The 11,714-nt window shown below is 44.5% G+C and overlaps 1 long non-coding RNA gene across 2 annotated transcripts; it reads right to left on the bottom strand.

The window, feature by feature from the left end:
* Positions 1–6,649: 6,649 nt before the first annotated feature.
* LOC137154663 (uncharacterized) lies at positions 6,650–10,406 on the bottom strand. 2 transcript variants are annotated; one of them, XR_010920265.1, is made up of 4 exons: positions 10,369–10,406; positions 9,019–9,160; positions 8,562–8,683; positions 6,650–6,784 (listed from the first exon to the last, which is right to left on the bottom strand). It is a non-coding gene; the product is annotated as an uncharacterized lncRNA (long non-coding RNA). The 2 variants fall into 2 exon arrangements; XR_010920264.1 differs by lacking the exon at positions 10,369–10,406 and having other exon boundaries at positions 9,019–9,254.
* Positions 10,407–11,714: the final 1,308 nt, after the last annotated feature.

The raw sequence follows: 11,714 nt of genomic DNA, 5'->3' as shown, positions 1-11,714 counted from the left end.
AAAGCAGCTATCGGATGGGCGGCTACATACTGAACCCCACACGCGAAAATCCTCCAAGTACTCTGAATCGGGAATAAAAAAAACTAATACAGAAAACAAATGTTATGGTAGTTAATAAACAGCAGGATTCAAGTATACATATAAATTAATTTTTTTCCTTTTATATAGAATGTTTCTAGGAAGTAGTGTCACGTAGCAGAAAAAACACTAGACTCAAGGACCTGAGTTCTATTCCTAGTTCTGCCAGTAACCTGGTGGGAGACCTTGGGCAAGTCATTTTACTTGAGTCTTAGTTTCCCCTTCTGTAAAGCTGGGATAAATCTAGTTGTAAAATGCTTTGAAAACTACTGATGAAAGCACTATAAAACCTAGGTATTATTGTAAATATCTGATATTTTGCAAGAATAGAAAATGCTACATATGTGAAAGCTAGCCAACCTTGCAGTGCTGTAACTGTCCAGCGTTAATATTATTCATTGGCTATTAATTTAGTTACACACACAAATCTTGGAAGCTTTCAGCCTCAAGAGAAAAAATTTTGACAGCATAAGGGGTAAGTCAAATTAGGGGGCTACAATGGGAACTCTTTTACACTGTCAACTAAAATATGAACAAGCAAATGCTATGGTAACTGAAAATATATACAGAAACTTTTACCGTTTGGAAGCCAAGCCCATGGTTAGTAAAAGTCAATTCACATTCCACTTTCCCATTTCCTTCATCCATTGCTAGCCAGCACTCAGCAGGGAAGAACTAGCTTGTCCCCATAAGCAAATCTTATATGATCACATGGCTGAGATACCAGCTAATAGAATGCCTACTGTTGTTGTGCCAAATGTGGATTTTCAAAGGGAACAGAGATTGTCAGGAATGCTAAGGGGGAAAAAAAGTAGGCTTTTGATTCCTGGTTTAGTGCACTCAGATCCCAATTCAGCAAGGTAGTTAAGCATGAATGTAACTAAGTGTGTGAGAGTTCCAGATACTTTGCTTAGTTCAGGACTCAGTCCCTTCTGGGGGAGGAAGAGAGGTGGAGAAGTTCCTGGTGTTATCCAACAGAACTTCCAATAGACTAAGGAGCACATTGATACTGATCCTGAATTTAAACCAGTTTGCTTAAGACAGAAGATTAATGACTGCAATGGAGGGACACAAGGAGTGGATGGGCAAAGCAATTGGTGGATGATCACAACTCTGAAAATGGAGAAGACTATAGTTTGTCAGAGAAGGAAACAAGAAAAAAAATTTACATGCAGATTTAGAATTCAGACCATAACACAAAATGAAAGTGTTGCCTCAGAGAATTTCCATGTAGGTAAAGATCTACTAGCATAGGAACATGCAAACTGCCATATAGGACTGGATCAGTGGCCCATCTAATCCAGCGTCCTGCTTTCAACAGTGGCAAACATCAGATGCTTCTGAAAAATTAGCAAGAAACCCATGGGTATTTATGTAACCACCTGCCCATGGGGAACTGTTCATTGTAAAAATGTATTTTCAAAGGTTTATAATTCAGCCTTAAAAAAAAATCAACATATTTGCTTCTCAGACTTTGCAAACAAGCATTTTTGGCCATTACAAAAATTATAGAACATGTAAATTAAAGGCAGAAATTAAAACTAAGAAAGATTGCTTGCAGCTGGGCCTCAATGTCTGAACATCTTCTGGCTTTGGCCTGTCCTTTCCCGGGCTGTTACGCATGTTTGGAGAGGCAGGTGGGGAAGCCCTCCTCTGAGCCTTCAAACATGTTCCCTGAATTCTCCAAAATGCTCTCCAAGCGAGAAGATGGGGCAATTGGGATAGAATGGAAAACTGCTCACTATTGCTGTGAAAAAAATCTGGGGGAGGGAGTTGGGGGGGATCAGAAAGAAGAAAAATGGGCGTGTAACAGCAGTAAGAATGGAAACAGAGTTCCTGACAAGTTATGGGTGGCACCGGTCAGCTAACCTCCCCAGTGACCCTTCAAAGGACGCTAGAGCTACCTCTAGTCTGAATGGAATGAAAGCAACCCTTCTGTCTCACCCTCTCCCCTCTTTCCCCCACCACCGCACAGAGGGAATTAGTGGAGATATTAATGCAGAAACACTTACCACAATAATATTTATTATATTGCAGTAGTGCCTAGCACCCCATTGTGCTAGTTGCTGTTGCATACACAGGACAAAAAGATGAGAGGCTGTAGTTTGAGCACACGAGCTGCCTACCAGTGGTCAAGTTTTTCAAGGGGAGCTTGAACAAGGGATCAAAATTTAAAACACCAAGCTTTTTCTTTATAGGGGCCAATCAGACAAACATTTATAACTAAACATAGTAAAGGCAACTGAAGAGCACCACTGGAATCACCTGGACTGCTCATGATGTCCAGCAGAAGGATTTACAGGATGGGGCCCATGGATTAGAAGGAGACAAATGAACAAGGTAAAAGGAATTTTTGTCACTAACTCCTATGGAAGCAGGATTGCACAAAACCCTTCCCTCATTCACCACAATGAATGACAACCTTTACCACTCCTTACCCATGCCTGGTGACTGTCTCAACTGGCCAGACTGTGGGTGCCATGGCGTTTGATGGTGCCTTGTTTGGTCATCTGCCACCACTAAGAACAGACTAGCTCCATCCACTTGGAACCGCTCTTCAGGTAGTTGAAGACTGCTATCAAAACCCTCTCACATTTCTCTTCTGCAAACTGAACAAGACTAGTTCCCTCAGCTTCTCCTCATAAGTGACATGCTCCAGCCCCCTAATCATTTTTATTGCTCTCTGCTGGACTCTCTCCTATTTGTCCACATCCTTTCTGCAGTGAAGGGCCCAAAACTGCACACAATACTCCAGATGTGGCCTCACCAGTGCCGAATACAGGGGCATAATTGCTTCCCTCGATCTGCTGGCAGTGCTCCTACTAATGCAGCCCAATATGCCATTAGCCTTCTTGGCAACAAGGGCACACTGTTGACGCATATCCACCACTGTAACCCTCAGGTCTTTTCTGTAGTGCTGCTGCCTAGCCAGTCGGTCCTCAATCTGTAGTAGTGCATGGGATTCTTCCATCCTAAGTGCAGAACTCTGCACTTGTCCTTGTTGAACCTCAGACTTCTTTTGGCCAATCCTCCAATTTGTCTAGGTCACTCTATTGTATCCCTACCCTTCAGCGTATCTACCACTCACCCTAGCCTAGTGTCATCCACAAACTCATTGAGGGCGCAATCTGTTGTGTATTTTGTGTCCTGCCTTGCTTGCTGCAGCTAACAAAGTTCTGTCTGGTCTTAAAGTAGGAAAATAAACTCAGACTGTGTTTTTACATCTCCCTGTGTTCCTGTCTGCTGGCTTCTCTCTAAGTGCAAGTAAGTTCTAAGTATCCAAACATAACACAATCCACCGCATCATCCAGATCGTTAATGAAGATGTTGAACAAAACCAGCCCCAGGACCGACCCCTGAGACACTCTGCTTAATACCGGCTGTCAATGAGACATCGAGCCATTAATCACTACTCACTGAGCCAAATGATCTAGCCAGCTTTCTATCCATCTTATAGTCCATTCATCCAACCCACACTTCTTTAACTTGCTGGCAAGAATACTGTGGGAGATCTTATCAAAAGATTTGCTGAAGTCAAGGTGTATCATGTCCACTGCTTTCCCCACATCCAGTCATCTCATCATAGAAGGCAATCGGGTTGGTCAAATACTGCCTAGACAGACAGAAATGAACCTTTTAATAACATCAGTGGAACCAGGATTTCACTCTTTATGATGAGTCAGTGCTAACTTCCCTTACACCTAAAAGATAATGCTTTCTCTGAGTCTCTTCTTCTGTGTTTATGAATGACAAATAGTAATGGGGTAATACCACAGAAGTAATGCTTACCTGCCACTTATTAGGAGGTCCAATCAATGTATTTTTTTTAATATTAAAACACCCCCAAAACCAGAAAAACGTCATGGAAAGTTACTTCACTGACTTTTCAAAGAAACTGCTGGTACGTGAACTGTTTCCCCTCCCCAGAAATGTATTTGTTTCACATTAAAATTAATTGCAGTAGGTTTTTCAGAAAAATTTGGGAAAATTACAGAATCGTTATAAGCAGCACAACTTTGATGCTCATTTTAAAAAACACGGTTACTTACCAGTAACTGATGTTCTTCAAGATGTGTTGCTCATGTCCATTCCACTATAGGTGTATGCATGCCTCTGTGCACGGTTATCTGGAACTTTTTTCCCCTTAGCAGATCACGTAGGGCCCGCTCTGGTGTCCCCTGGAGCCCCACACACATGCCGCGATATATGAGGCGCTGCTGGCCCTATGCCCCCATCAGTCCCTTCTTTCTGCCAACTCCGGCAGCAGGGATGGCGGGCAGATTGTGGAATGGACGTGAGCAACACATCTTGAAGAACATCAGTTACTGGTAAGTAACCTTGTTTTCTTCTTCGAGTGCTTGCTCAAGTCCATTCCACTATAGGTGACTAACAAGCAATACCTTTGGAGGTGGGTAGCAGTTACCGGTGAGCTGCCCTCAGCACCGGTCTGCCGAATTCCGCATTCTCTCTTGCCTGCTGGACGATGGCATAGTGGGACATGAAGGTATGCACCAACGACCAGACAGCGGCTTTGCAGATGTCCTGCAGGCGGCACTCTCTCCAGGAAGGCTGTAGATGAGGCTTGAGCTCTGGTTGAGTGCGCTGTGATGGTTCCCGGAAGCGGCACCTTTGCCTGCTCGTAGCAGAACTTGATGCATGATGTAATCCATGAGGAGATGCGCTGGGTGGAGACAGGTGAGCCTTTCATCTGGTCAACCACTGCGACGAAGAGCTGCGTTGATTTCTGGAACAACTTTGTACAGTCGATGTAGAAGGGCAAGGCTCGTCTCACGTCCTGGGAATGCCATCTCCTCTTCTCCGAACCGTGAGGCTTGGGAAAAAACACGGGGAGAAAAATGTCTTGATTACAATGAAACTGGGAAACCACCTTGGGTAGGAAAGCTGGATGCAGCCTCAGCTGAACCTTGTCCTTAGAGAATACTGTATAAGGGGGCTCCGAGGTCAAGGCCCTAATCTTGGAGACCCTCCGGGCTGAGATAATGGCCATCAGGAAGGCTACCTTCCATGAAAGGATAAGCAGAGGGCATGAAGCCATGGGTTCAAAGGGGGGCCCCGTGAGTCTCAAGAGGACCAGGTTGAGATCCCAGGGAGGCACCAGGTCACAGACCTGCGGATAAAGCCTCTCCACCCCCTGGAGGAACCTGACCGACATGGGATGGGAGAACAGCGATCTCCCCTTTAGCAGCTGATGGAAGGCCAAAATGACCGCCAGGCGAATCTTCAACGAGGCCAGTGCCAGACCCTGGAGCTTTAGCTGGAGCAGGTACTCTAGGATCGCCTGTATAGGCGAGAGGCTGGGCAGAATACCTCGGGATTCCGCCCAATAGGTAAACCACCTCCACTTAGCCTGATACACGACCTGTGTAGAAGGCTTCCTGCTGCCAAACAGGACTTTCTGTACCTGCACCGAGCAGGCTCCCTCTCCCTCCATCAGCCACAGAGCCTCCAGGCCATGAGGTGCAGGGAGTCCAGGTCCGGGTGCAACAGGTGACCATGGTCCTGGGATAGACGGTTGTGCCACCTTAGGAGCTCCAGAGGTGGGGCGATTGAAAGGTCCAGCAGCATGCTGAACCAGTGCTGTTTCGGCCAGGCCAGAGCGATGAGTATAACGTTTGCCCTGTCCCTCTTTATTTTCAGCAGGACCTTGGATAGGAGTGGAATGGGTGGAAACACATACATGAGGGTCCCCGTCCAGTCCATGAGGAACACGGTGGAAATCGACCCAGTCTTGTGACCCTGGAGAGAGCAGAACCTCGGACACTTTGTGTTCCAGGCCGACGCGAATAGGTCCAGTTGGGGAATGCCCCACTTCTGGAAGATCATAGCTACTACCTCTGGGTGCAACGACCAGTCGTGGCGGGGTAGAAACGGCCTCATCGTTCCTCACTCCCAGGAGGTGAGAGGCAGTCAAGTGGAAATTGTGCCTCATGGCAAAGTCCCACAGATGGATAGCTTCCTCGCAGAGGGCTGAGGAGTGCACCCTCCCCTCCCTGTTTATGTAAAACATGGCTGCAGTGTTGTCCATCAGCACCTGAACCACTCCTCCAATTCCTGACAGGAAGAATACCCTGCACGCTAGGCGAAAGGCCCTCAGCTCCTTCATGTTGATGTGCAGGCGCCTCTCCTCCCCCAACCAGAGCCCCTGAGTGCCTAGGTTGGCTCTGATGTGGGCTCCCCATCCTACGTCCGAAGCGTTGGAAATTAGGGTGACCAACGGGACCAGTTCCCTGAATGGAACACCCTTCATCACTGCCCTGGGAGTCTGCCACAGTTTAGGGAGGATAAGATGGCCAGGGGAACTGTGACCACCTGGTCCAGTGGGTGTCTGCTCGGAACATGTACCAAGCCCAACCATGCCTGAAGCGGTCTGAGCCTCAGGCGAGCTAGGCTCATTACGTACGTGCAGGTCGCCATGTGGCCTAATAGCTGTAGGCAGCTATTCTTATCAATAGCTATCTACCAACTGCTACCTGCCAGAGAGAAGGAAACTAGTGATATTCACATTGAGTCTGTATCATTCCAAAACATCTTTTAATTTATTGGTGTAATTTTACACAATCACATTTTACGCTTGATCCTGCACAGCACATGTGTAGCATTATATGCACCCAATCTTGTATTAATACGAATGCTGCTGCTGCGTGATTGTCAAGTTACTTCTGTCTAGTAGCAGGAATAATAAGGCCTACAAAGGAAATGCATGAACATTTTGTTAGCATGAGCAAGATCCTGCTTAATTCCATGTGTGTTCTCAGACTCTCCCATTCTCCCGCACACTCCCCCCTCCCTCCCTCCTTTTACCTATACACTTGTAATTAAGGGAGATTATGAAGGTATTTGAGGATCACTTTTGCTTGGCATGAAGGACTAGACCAAGTATTTAACCTACTTGTGCCATTGTGCTGAAAAACAACAACTTTGCGGTATGTTACACAAAGACATGCAGGACCTAGGCTTTTGGGAGTTAATATAATCATTAAGAATACGATTTGGTCACAGAGGTCACTGATTCTATGACTTTCTGGGACCTCCGGAACCCTGGGGCAAGGCTGACTAGGCGATCTGCAGGGCCGCCGTTGAACAGCTGATCGGCCGGTCAGCCCTGGGACACAGAGCAGCTGATTGACCAGTCAGCCTGCTGGAGCAGCGGGGTTGGAGCAATTGCAAGTCCCAGCAGCACTGTTTTCCCCTCTCCCTGGGGCATTTTTTCTAACAGTCACGGACAGGACACGGCTTTCATGAATTTTTGTTTATTGCCTGTGACCTGTCCCTGACTTTTACTAAAAATACCCATGACAGAATCTTAATCTTAATGATAGCTGATTATAGAGTTTGTGACTAAAGCGATTAGCTCATGGCTTGGCAATATGATGTCCTAATGTAGAATATTCCTTTCAGATCATGTCAAACCCAAATGCCCAGGACTGCATTTTAAACAGAGGTGCATCATACTACACTCTTATAATTTCAATCATTTATATCTGCCCCGGATAGACATCCTGCATATTGAAGAAATCAATGCACTCCTCATTTGTGACTGCAGCCCATATTCAGAGCCACTGTGCTCGGTGTACAAACAATCCAGGATTCTGGTTACCACAGAGATGTAATTTCTGATCTCTGTGTGGCTTCCCATTAAAAAAAAAAAAGAACAAAGGTTTTTCAGACCTTCATTATACCTGAGAACAATACAATGGTTAAATATCTGTCAAAAAGATAAATAGGGTTAATTTTAGCTTGCTTGAGATGGAGCTCTGCCAATATATTTCAGTAGAAAATTCCAAAAATACCAAGGACATAGCCTGTGACCTGATTTTTAGCTTAGCTTCCATTAACTTCAACAGGCATCATTTGTGCTGAAACCCCTCTGAAAATGAGGCCATTAGCATCTTAAAGCAGCTTTATCATCAAATACAGGCTAGTTTCCCATATGCCTACCCTCTTTCTGGCTATCCCAGTCACTCAGCTGGATACCTTCAATACTTCTTGGAGAAATGTAAAAATATCCTATAAACTCTGCAAAGCAAATGTTATTTACAGGGCATCCTCTGGATTGCAACTAAAGGAAGATACATTCTTAGGGAAAGTTGGCAAAAACAGTCACATTCATAGGGCAGGGCTGGGTTTTGGATCCATATTTTTTTGTTATCTCAGTCCAGAATAGCAACTAAAACAAAACACCGTAAATAAAAAATATCAAGTAACTTTCTGGCATCTGCCATTACCATAAAAACTTAAAAATAATTAAAATGAATAATATCCAAACATGCATTATGAAAGTACTATGCTACATATAGGCCACCCCCTCCTGTAATAGACCCATAACCTCTGGCGGAGGTACTGAAGTTCTCAAATAATGATTTAAAGACTTCAAGTTACAGAGAATGCATTTAAACCAGCAAGTGATCCATGTCCCATGCTGCAGAAAAAGGAGAAAAACCCAGGATCTTTGCCAATCTGACCTGGGGGAAAATTCCTTCTGGACCCCAAAGATGGTGAAGTTAGACCACAAACATGTCAGCAAGACCTCCTCCGCCCTCAGCGCACGCACGCACGCACGCACGCACACACACCAGCCAGTCGCCTGGGAAAATTTAAAAAATTAAAAATATTTAAAGAAGATTGTCTTATTAAAAAATATTATATCAATAATAAAAGTATCTGCAGTTTCTCCCCCAGGGGTGCTGCATTTCTCAGCTGAAGGCACTATAAACAACGTTGTCAACCATAAAACGTCAACATATGGTATCATATGATATGATGACAACGGAGACAGTTCAGTGACATATCATCATCATTGTATTTGGAAATACACCTCCTAAATTTTGAGTAGAGAGAAGACAGGCACTATCATTTAAGGCCTGAAAGTTCTGCAATACTATCATGCTAAATTACTGAATAAAAACAAATATTCAATACCTCTTTTCCCAAAATGCAAAAGATGCTGAAGACGGTATAAATTTAATCACCATGCTTTGGCTGTACTTGGCATGTCATTACTTCCGGCACTTCCTTGACATTGAAATATAGCTGGACTTTATCTAGGAGCTCCTGGCCAAGGCTACAGAGAGAATAAAAGGGAGGCACAGAGAGAAACAAAAAAAATCCATACAGGAAGGGCAGGGCAGGCAAGCAGTCTGTAGCTATGGCAGGGGTTTGCACACCTCTGCGGTCAGAAACTTAGGCGGGAGTCCCTGTCAACCCAAGGTGAGTGGAGAGGGTAGCTTGACATGAGCCCACCCATCTCCACCCTGTCCCAGCCCAGGGCCCTGTCCGTGACACAGGTGGTCACCACCCTGGCCAGCGGGGATCCCTCAGCAACATGCTGACCTATCTCGGGTGGGAGATACCACTCACCCCATTTCCCTGGGGTCTCTCGATGCTGTCACCCAGGTTTCGTCAGGGCCTTTGGGTTCCCTAGCATCGGTAGCTCCCTGAGTGTCTGAATCCTGGCAGTCAGCCATGGACAGTGGGTCTCCATTCGGGTCTCTAGGGACTCTAGTTCCCTCTGCTGGGGGCTGAAGAGGCTCCCTGCTTGGAGCCTCCACTAAGCATCCTTCATCCTCGGCGTTCAGCCCCAAATGAGATGGGCTGCTCCCTTTTGTACTTAGAAAGGAGTTGGAACATGCCCAGCATAGTGTAAGAGGCGGGACTTCCTCTGCCCATGATGCTGGGTCAACTCCTTGCCTCTAGTGTGGAGTAGGTACACCCCACCACAATGCCACTATAGCATAGTTCTATTTTGAAAAGTGACTACAAAATAGTATCATGGGACTCCACTGTTTATTGTATTCCCATTGACTCCATATCGAAAACGTACCCAGTCTACAAGTAAAAAGATGATTTTTCTAACAACCAGCTCTGTCAACTCTTGCGAGTTCAGAGAGTCAATCTGGGCTCTTTCCTCCTGATGCATCATCAGACAAAACAAAGTTTCAATGGAAAATGCAGATTTCATTGAGCCCAAAATGTTTCGTCTGAAACATCTCTGGTTTGATGAACTTTCAGTGAATTCAAGGCAGGATTCCCCTGGTGCGTCCAGTGTTTGCAGCTCTGGGGCAGAACTACCATGTGGACTGTGGTGCCGTGGACTACCATGTGGACCCTGGTGCATATAGATTCTGCAGCTCTGGAACACTCTTCAGACCACGTATTCTGTGACCCTGGGGCGGTGCCACTGCTTCCAATAGGTTCACAAAGATATAACTGATTGGGAGCTCAGCACAAATTCTGTTGAGGATGCATAAAGAGAAATAAAATGCAACTCACCATCTCTTAGAAGTAAGAAGCAGTGGAACACTCATATCTGATAATAAATAAAACAGATATGACTATAAATACACAGAAATTAGATATGCTGAGTAAGAAAATGTTATATTTATACATTTACTTTTTCAGAGTGGTGTACATCTTAAGAGGGTACAATTTGGAGCAAATTATAACCAGGTGACTAAAATAATCAGAAGAATCATTTCTATGTAGACTTCTTCAATCTACTAGTGAGGTTTTATTCTGTGGAAAACACAGAAGTTTTGCATTCTCATGGCCAAATGTATTCCTCAAGTATCATCAAGTCAATGGAGTTGAACCAGGGACGAATTTGACTCAGTTTTTAGTTTTCATCAGTGACCTGCCCTACCACACTGTCTTGTTGCCAGTCACTAATTAGATCCCTTGTACCTAAGGCTTTAATTGGACTTCATTGACTCAAGGAAAGCAGAGTTTGGCCAACACTGAGCATTTTTGAAGAGCTTGCCCAAAATATTTAAAAGCCTCAGACCAAAGTATTGAGTAAGATTTCAAAATAAATGATCATTTTGGTTGAGGAATTTAACCACAGATGTCTAGACTGTCTGCTATGAAAGCATAACAAAAATTATAGTTTGGCCATCTCGTATGTTGCATTACTGTATTATATAGATTTCAATAGTGTACTCCCGACCCCAGTGTGCACTTAAGCAAAAAGATCTCTAACTGCTGAAAACCAAAAGTGTCAATTTCTTAACTTCAATGCCATATAAGTGTTGAGATTTTAAATTCATGAATGCAACTTTTGCACTCATTTTCCTTAGTTATACAGAAAAAGTAAAAAAGAATATAATGTAGCAATAGTAGAGAATGACAGAAAGAGCTGCTTTCTTCTAACACAGAACAAGGAATTTATTAGAAGAAAGAAAACAATCTCAGTGACATGCACACTCTCTCTGATTCAGTGCAAAATTTCTGCCAAGAACCTTCCCCATCCTAACCTCCTGCCTGCCGTCAATCAAGATACATTCTCACTAACTCTGGTGCATAGGATACTGGGCTGGGAGTCAGAGGATCTGGGTTATTATTCTGTCTCTGTCAGTGACCTGCTGTGGGACTTTGCACAGGTCATTTCACCTCTCTGTTCCCCCTTCCCCCCCTTTGTCTATTTAGATTGTAGGGTCTTCAGACAGGGACTGTCTCTCACTATGTATACATAAAAAACAACAAGAGTCCTGTAGCACCTTAAAGACTAACAAATTTCTGTAGGCATAAGCTTTTGTGGGCTGCAACCCACTTCGTCAGATGCATGAAGTGGAAATCACAGATACAAGATATATATATATACATCCAAGGGTAAGAAACAT

The sequence above is a fragment of the Emydura macquarii genome, unplaced genomic scaffold (assembly GCF_026122565.2).
Source record: "Emydura macquarii macquarii isolate MOO-44397 ecotype Brisbane River unplaced genomic scaffold, CSIRO-AGI_Emac_v2 contig_1263, whole genome shotgun sequence".
Taxonomy (NCBI): domain Eukaryota; kingdom Metazoa; phylum Chordata; order Testudines; family Chelidae; genus Emydura; species Emydura macquarii.
The sequence above is the reverse complement of the archived record's forward strand: the minus strand, read 5'-3'. Positions and strand labels throughout refer to the sequence as shown.